The sequence below is a fragment of the Protopterus annectens genome, chromosome 2.part1 (genome assembly GCF_019279795.1).
Source record: "Protopterus annectens isolate FY-2018-M chromosome 2.part1, PAN1.0, whole genome shotgun sequence".
Lineage (NCBI taxonomy): Eukaryota > Metazoa > Chordata > Ceratodontiformes > Protopteridae > Protopterus > Protopterus annectens.
In genome coordinates, this window is record NC_056729.1 from 1,529,164,513 (window position 1) to 1,529,173,218 (window position 8,706).

The following is an 8,706-nucleotide window of genomic DNA, read 5'->3' on the forward strand; positions in this document are numbered from 1 at the left end:
TTATTGGATGCTCCTTTTATTATATATTCATTTTCCCATACAGCCATAACAATATTAGCATATGTATTCGCACATGAGGTGCCCGTTGCTACTCCATTTTTTTGCCAGTAGATATTTTCTCCAAACATGGAATTAATACAAGCCCTACTATATTTGGTCTTAGAAAATAATATTTTTATGTTTGGAGAAAATATCTACTGGCAAAAAAATGGAGTAGCAATGGGCACCTCATGTGCGAATACATATGCTAATACTGTTATGGCTGTATGGGAAAATTAATATTTAATAAAAGGAGCATCCAATAATAACATCATATTTTCTATAGATTTGTGGATGACTCTTTTCTTTTATGGAGGGGCACTATAGAACAATTAAAAGAGTTTGTATTATATTTAAATAAGACTACACATTTTCTTAATTTTACAGGGGCTTGTTCTAAACAGGAAATAAACTTTCTAGATATCACAATTTTTAAAGAAAATGAGAACCAAATTTGTACAAAAATATATAGGAAAGAATGTCATGTAAATAAATTGAGTAATGATAGCATGCACCCAAAATTTGTCTTTAAAAACGTTACACAAAATTAATTCTATAGACCTTCTAGATTAAATGCTAAAAGGGAAGACTTTGAACATCTAATTAATGTTACAAAGAATGAATTAAAGGAAAGGGGATATAGAGAATATAGTATTAATAAAAGTGCCAATCGAATAAAAGAACTAAGACATAATAAAGCTAAACCATATTTTTCAGAAACTATAGAACATATAAATGAAATGAGTAAAAATACCTTTAGGGCTAAGGACCTAAGGCCATGTTTTAATTATTCAAGGAATATCAGAGAATATAGCAGTATTATAAATAAATATTGGAATATTCTGACTATAGATGAACAAATTAATACATTTTTGAGTTCAACACCACAATTCACATTTAAAAATAATTTATCCTTGAAAAGAAGATTATGTGCTAGTAGAGCAATAAAAGCTCCGCAGTCAATAATAGGAACAGTGCCATGTAAGCAATGCACTTGGTGTAGTTATATAACAACAGAGAAGGAATTTAAACATCCAGACATAGGCAAAGTATTCTATCTAAAAGTTAGAGCTGATTGTAATACGAAGCATGTAGTGCATTTGGCTAATTGCCAAATATGCAATAAATTCTACGTGGGTAAAACAGATAGACCCCTTAAAGATAGAATAAGAGAACACATATACCATATTAGGAAAGGGAATATTTCTAATGCTTTGGCAAAGCATGTAAAAGAAACCAATACTCAGCACAATTTTAAATTTAGAGTATTGGGTATTATTAATGAAAATAAGAGAAAGGGAGACATTAGAAATAAAACAGAAACTATGGAAGTAGAGTGGATAGTAAGGCTCAGGGCAAATGCAGGACATGGCCTTAATGATGTTATTCCATTGAGACCAGTTCTAAAGAATAGACCATTATGTAGATAGTCTATATCTTAGTTTTTCGTATTTTAGTATTTTTTATAGATTTATTTAAACGTTTTATTTATTTATATATATATATTATGTTATGCATTAGAATTTGGTATTCTTGTAGAAAATAGTTGAAGTATTCTTTATATATTTTTATATGTATTTATGGAATGCATTAGAAGGGAATGAATGTAAAGTAATATGGCTTTAAGAACCAATTAAGCTGAATACCTTTGGATATAAAATGAGTGTGCTTACTAAGATGATTCATGCACGTGAAGAAGCCTAGTGGTGAAAGCGCTTGTGTGAGTTCCTTACTATTAAAGAAGTTTGTTTTTAAAGAAACTGGAGCCTGGTCTTTGCCTAGCGTATCTCTGTATACTTGTTCTTTGGTTATTTGGCGAAGACACCTGGTTGCTGTTGGGTTGTTTGTTTGTATACTAAATAAATAAATAAGTTAAGTAATGTGGTGCAGTGGTAGCATTGTTGCCTTACAGCAAGAGGTTCTGCCATTTGATTCTCAGCTGGAGCACCTTCTGTGTTGAGTCTACATGTATTCCCCACAGTCGAGTGGCATTCAAAAGACATGCATAAATGGGAGTGCCTTTATTGAAGGTTGTGCGTCGAGCTGGCACCTTGGCACAGTAAAAATCTACTGCCAATCATTAGCGGACTGGAGTTCCACTGTGGCGACCCCTAACCGGGAAAAGCCAAAAGAAGAGGAAGAATGTTTGATGCACAGTGTGGTCATGAAATGCATCATACTGCATAGAATGCGTATACACTTGCTTACATATGTTTTATTTCATGTTGTGTCTATCATGGCCCATAGTTGTGGACCAGAAACCATCTCTTTGTCAATGTTGCAGCATATTGCCTACACTTCAGCATCTCAGGGTGTTCCACTGCACCCACTTTCTTCAATAACTCCTCACCTGATTCTACTTTCATTGCTGGTTGCAGTCTGTCTGACATTGCAATGGTGTAGCCATGCTTTGGTTGTTTACATAGAAACATGTTGCACAGCATGACACAGGCAGCAGATATCTTGCTTCAGGTTTCTGCAGCCAAAGAAATGGGTCTCAGCTCACCAAACACACACATTACAATGTTATGTGTCTGCAACAGTATGCTATCTACACCAAGGTTTGAGAGCTTTGAGTAAGTGTCATGAGGCATGACTCCAAGACATATCCTACATCACCAGCAACACACAATGGTGGACATAATAAATGGACTGCAACCTACAAAACTGTGATCATGTTTTCTCAGCCTGGGGGCTGGACAAGTGTGTACCTACCAATTAGATGACTGTGGGAAGTCAACCCACACAAACCATTGTTATCAGACCACACATGTACAAGATATGGAAATTGTAGGAATTGAATGGAAGGCATATGAAAACATTGTAAATAGCATATTGTGTATTACACACCACTTGGCAGCTGATAGAGTGGGAACTCTTCCAGGTGATATACCAGATGCCTTGTGTATCAGATGGGGGCCTTGATAGCAATGTGGGTGCAGTCAATGGTCCCAAGACCCTCAGGGAAATGGGCTACATCATAGAATGCCTGCTGTCCATGGGACATATGCTCTTCCACATTCTGAAGCATCAAGTCAATGAAATGGTGTAGGATTCTTGAGGCAGATACCTATGAGACTCCTATTGTGTCCTCTTTTAGATACTGTAAAGCTGCCATAATTACGATGGTTAATGCTACACAAACCTTATTGTCCACAGCAAGACATTGCACACATCATATGGTATCTGTGCCCACACTATAGTTGTCAACAATGTCCCTTTCACGGACATGATATGGGTCAGCCACTGAAAAACTATCTGTGGTGCAGAAGGCATCAGAGAGCAACATTGTAGTCACTGGCCATGAAACAGGCCATTAACAAGTCCTGCTCAGCTAGTACAGATGCTGCTCCGAGCATCTAAATGAAAAAAAAAAAAGTGATTCTGGTCATTGACAAATCACAATATTTACAAGTGATTGCTGAGGCTTATCATGTTATTTTTAACAGTTTCTAAATCACTTATCCCTTGGCCATGTTTGATGATATTTGCACATGTGATGACTCTCCTTTCCATAATATCTCTCATTTATGTGTCATTATATTGTCATTTGCATATACTGCATCCAGCACTCTTTATTTGCTGAAGCAATGATGCTACATGTCAGAATTTCCCCTCCCTGGACCTGACCACTCACCATGCTATTTCACCTAATGCACAGTGTTACTTGTGTATGAATACCCCCAATGTTTTCCTGACAAGGAATCATACATTTTTATCTTTATAGTCACAAATCAGTATTTGGTGGTGGTACTTTCTGTTAATGGGGCAGCAGTCATCGCCAAACATAAATGCTGCAGTAAAATGTACACGCAAATGTCCCACAAATGTTATCATGATTAAATGTTCACATTTTCAACAGATGTTCCTATCTGTCAAAGACCTTTGTCCCCATTTTCTGTTCATATTTTCACCACATCTTCCTATTTTTCAAAGTCCTTTGTTCCCATTTTCAGCACATGGTCAGAGAACAAAGGTAAAAGAAAAAGCACAACAGGATTGTTAAATAAGAGTACCAACATGCCAGAAAATGAATTGCCCTCCAACAGCGAAGACAACAATAGCATCATATAATACATAAATACATGAGTACTGAAAAAATCCGTAATTTACCAACCTCAATAGAACTAAAACTGTATATCCCAAATGTTACAAGGGAATTGGCAGAATGACTAGTAAACTGGTATGGAGGTAACAGTAAGGCATGTGTAGTACCTACATATGTGGTGGTAAAATGAGTACATACCATCTTTAATTTATCTGTCAGTCTATGTTCCCTATGGTTATTAGATTTTGGTATTAACTGAAGGAATGAGATCACAGATATGTGTCACAAAAATTAGCTTCCTTGAGGAATAGTTGGAATCTTTACTCTGTAGTAGAATAATGAGTTAGGCAGAGTAAGACAAATGACCCCTTTTCAGATGCAACCTGGGAGCACTTGCCCAACTTATGTTTGACATTATTTTGAGGATCACATTATTTGGCTAATCTATATGTAATTTCTCAAGAAACAGCATGCTTTTAAAAAGTATCAACTAATGTTTACAAGGGGAAAAATTGGAGACAAGCACCCCCTCCATTTTGTTAACCTGTACAATAATGTTAATTATACTCCATAGACACATGCCACCAACAATATAAATCCGACTGTTAGTACCATGAGCACATTGATAAAGTAAAAATGGCCAAATTCAAAGCTTAACCTGGAAGCCAGCTTTAATGACCAGCCAAGTGTTAAAGTGCTCTTAAGATTTGAACTTAAAGCGAGTGAACGCCCATCAGTACTTCAAACATGCATATCATTAATAATAATACAGCCGGCCAAAATGAAATAAATCTCTAAATTCACACAAACACTTTAGCAAGTACATTCAATTTATTTAAGCAACTATTCCCAAATTGCACACTATCACAAAAGGTTTTGCAGGGTGCCAAGCAAAACTATCTTTTAATAACAAAAGGTGGCGACGACTGCTGCCCCATTAATGGAAAAGTACTTTGGTGGCACAGAGTAGCCAGAATATTACAAACATGTACATTCATCTTTCAGTCTAGCAGTTTGTAGTACTAATGTTTTCAAAATATTTTCAGATAATTTATTATACTCTGCACATGTATCTAATTTAAAGTCAGCATTCTACTTAATATGTTTTAACATTCCTTTCCACCAGTCTGATGTGTGTATTCTCGTCTTATTCCTTCAAGTACATTTTTAGACTTCACTATATCAATCCTTTTTACTTAAAATGCATCAACCAACAGCACACTTTCACATTTCTTTTCAACATCATGACATTTTTTTGTGCATACTTGTTTTTGCTTTTACACATCTTTTGAAAATGTCCTTTTCTAGAACAGATTATTCAAAAATGCATTAAATGCATGGCATGATTTCACCTATCAGTTCTTTTACAAATTATATCATGGTTGCTTCTTTTTATTCTCACACTGCTCTGCATTTCATGTCATTTCAATTCCATACATTTCTCAATTATTTGTCTTACCATTGGACCCAGAGTGTATCTTATGCACATGGTATATCTTCAAGAGGAACCTTGACGATTGGATGGGAGAAAGGAAATTCACCCCAGGGATCACGTCAGTCGCCCTGCTAGACAGGGGTCCAGGAAAGTAAATAATGTGGGAAGAAATAGCCAGGGAATTGTTATGGCTAGGCTTGTATAGGCCCTAGGGCTGATAGCCTAGTACCAACCTATGAACCTATGAACCTATGAACATTCTTTTTGTCAGTTAGTTCATTTGTCCCTGTAGTAGACATTTCACTTGCTCTGTACTCATCAATATCTTTTTATTTTTATTTATTTCCATTTGTTTACTGGAAGAGTCCGACTGGATCTACAAAGGCCCATTTTCAGCGGAGGCCCGGGGTGAAAAGCTTCACCACATACAATGTTAACATAGCAAATCAATACTAGAATACATAGTATATGCAGGACAAAAATACATGAAGATATACCTAGATAGAAGTAAATATAAAACTTTTAAATAGAAAAATAGAAAAATAACAAGCATAACAATTGGGAGTAGTTTAGCACTATGAGAATGAATAAACATTTAGAGCAAACAGAAGAACAATTAGACCAAACTGAAGTAATACACTTTTAAGATAAGGAAATGCAATAGACTGGTATGTAAAAGGATGTGACAAGGCAGCAGAGGGATAAAAGAAGAAGGCTGAGGGATGGGGAAGGTTAGGGGATAGAGCCAAGTAGAAGGTATATTTAGTAGAAGGGGGAGAGCTGTGTAAAGGGTATGTTTAGAACTGCTAATCAGGTTTAGTGCAGGAGCAAAGCCAAGTGTTATTAAAGTGTTCTCTAAGAAGTTGTTTGAACTTGTAAATATTGTTAGTGTTAAGTATATTTTGAGGTATATCATTCCAAGTGTTGGCTAGTTTGAATGAATATAGGGATAAAGTCTAATCTTTTCTCTTTATCTGATCCTTGTTTTGATGTTTTTATACCACATACTATTTTATTTCTTATACATGAATCTACAGTGCTTGGCTCCATTCTAGGAGTCAGTAACATAACTATCTATACTCCCTTTAGAACCTTGTGCCCTTGTAAAGAACAAATGGCAAAAAAAGGAAAATTCTGTTTAGGGTTTCTGTAATTCCAGAACTTCTTTCTGCTTGCTGCATTTGTGGATTTCTCATCTCCTGGTTATGATAGATTTATATACGTTTAATACTTCTCCCCCAGTGATGTGCAGGAATAAATCAAATTTCTGGATAAAATCCTTCCAGTTGTCTGCTAAATTGCTATGTAACAAGAGAATTCCCGAGGGTTGTAGCTGGGGCCTATTTTGTTGAAAAGTATAGCGCTGTACTTCTCAGCAGCTAAACTCTTGAAAGCAGCTACGTTTATTCATTTCTTTGCATAATTATTTCAGCAGATATATTTTCCTCTTTAGCACTCTGTAATGTCAGGATGTGTAATAAAAGGCAGAGATACAGAGAGATAAATAGAATGTTGTATAGCCTCAATAAAGTGTGTGAGTCAGCCTGAAGATTCTAGAAGAAATATGTACCACTGTGCATTTAAATCACTGTAGCAACCTCATTAGAACTAAGGCTGTATATTCCAAATGTTACAAGGGAATTGGCAGACTGACTAGTAAACTGTTATGGCGGTAAGAGTAAGGCATGTGTAGTACCTATATGTGGTGGTACAGTGAGTACTTACCACTGGGAAAAATCTCTTTAATTTACCTGTCAGTCTATGTTCCCTATGGTTATTAGCTTAGGGTATTAACTGAAAGAATGAGATCATACATACATGTCAGAAAAATTAGCTTCCTTGAGGAATAATTGGACTCTTTATAATAGAATGAGTTTGGCATCTTGAGATGTCTGAGTACATCAATTACTGCTCACTTTGAAGGAGGTCAGACAAAGGATATTTATAGATGTAGTGAAACTATCTCCTGGCTACATCCCACTGGAGGTATATCAATCACATTTTATAAGAAGCTGCCCCTGGAACAGACCTAATACCTTTGGGGGGAATTACATTTCTTAGCTGTCTGGTAATCCCATAGTATAACCAAAAGAAAAAAAGATCACCACTGGTTCTGTTACATCCCCAACCAGGACCCCTGCACACATACACCATTTGAGTCACATGACGAAAAATTACAAAAACAAGGGTGGAAGGAGAATAGCTGACCCGAGTGTGAGAGGAGCTAGCAATCTGCACTTTTCTGTTTATTCCAAAATGACAGAAATCACTTACATTTCCAATGGTATGAGATGGAAACTAGTGACGGGAACAGGGAAGACTGATCTATTTTGCTCATAAATCACACCAGGACAACCAGTTTAAAAAATGGATGGATGGATCTGAGAAGGCAGACTTGTTACACCAGCCATAATGTGTATCTTACAAACTGTCACATAACTGTAGTGCTCTGATTTCAACTTGATAGCACAGTATGAAGCAACAGTTGCAAGCTCTGTGCCTAGCACCATCTAGCATGCAACAAATACATACTAGAAGTTTTCTCAGACCATCAACACTAAATATATGAAAACTGTTACAGAGTTCTTTTTATATTTTAAATGGTACAGAAATCAAGTGTTAGTGTCCAGTATTTTAACATCTCCTCAACACTTACCTACATCATTCCAACTGCTTATCACTTCCTCCATGGCAATGCAGAAATCCCTCCTACTATATGAATCCAGAACATAGCTGAATCTTAGCTCCACATTTCACACATACAAAAAGGACATGCAAGTAAGCAGGAATGAGATAAATGACTTGTAGTCTACCTCTTCGAAGATGGACTTCTGGAGGCTATACAAATGGAGTCCAAAAGATTTTTCTGATAGCCCTTTTTCTGGTTCCATATACCTGATGCAGATGTTTGCCTTTTGCACCTCTTCACAAAATATTATTACCTATGAGTTATCACCTGTCATGGATTATCACCTCTCACCCCCATCAGCGTAGTCAGGCTTAGCAAACTTCTCTTCACGCATAGGTATAGTATAAATATCTGTTATCTGACTTTAATTTTATTTTGAGGTGTACAGTGTTACACGTGTGTTGTTACTATTGTACAATTACAGGACTGTGGTTAATGCAGTGAGGACAAAGCAGTCTTACTGGGTGGTACATACTTGAGGTCCATAATGATTTA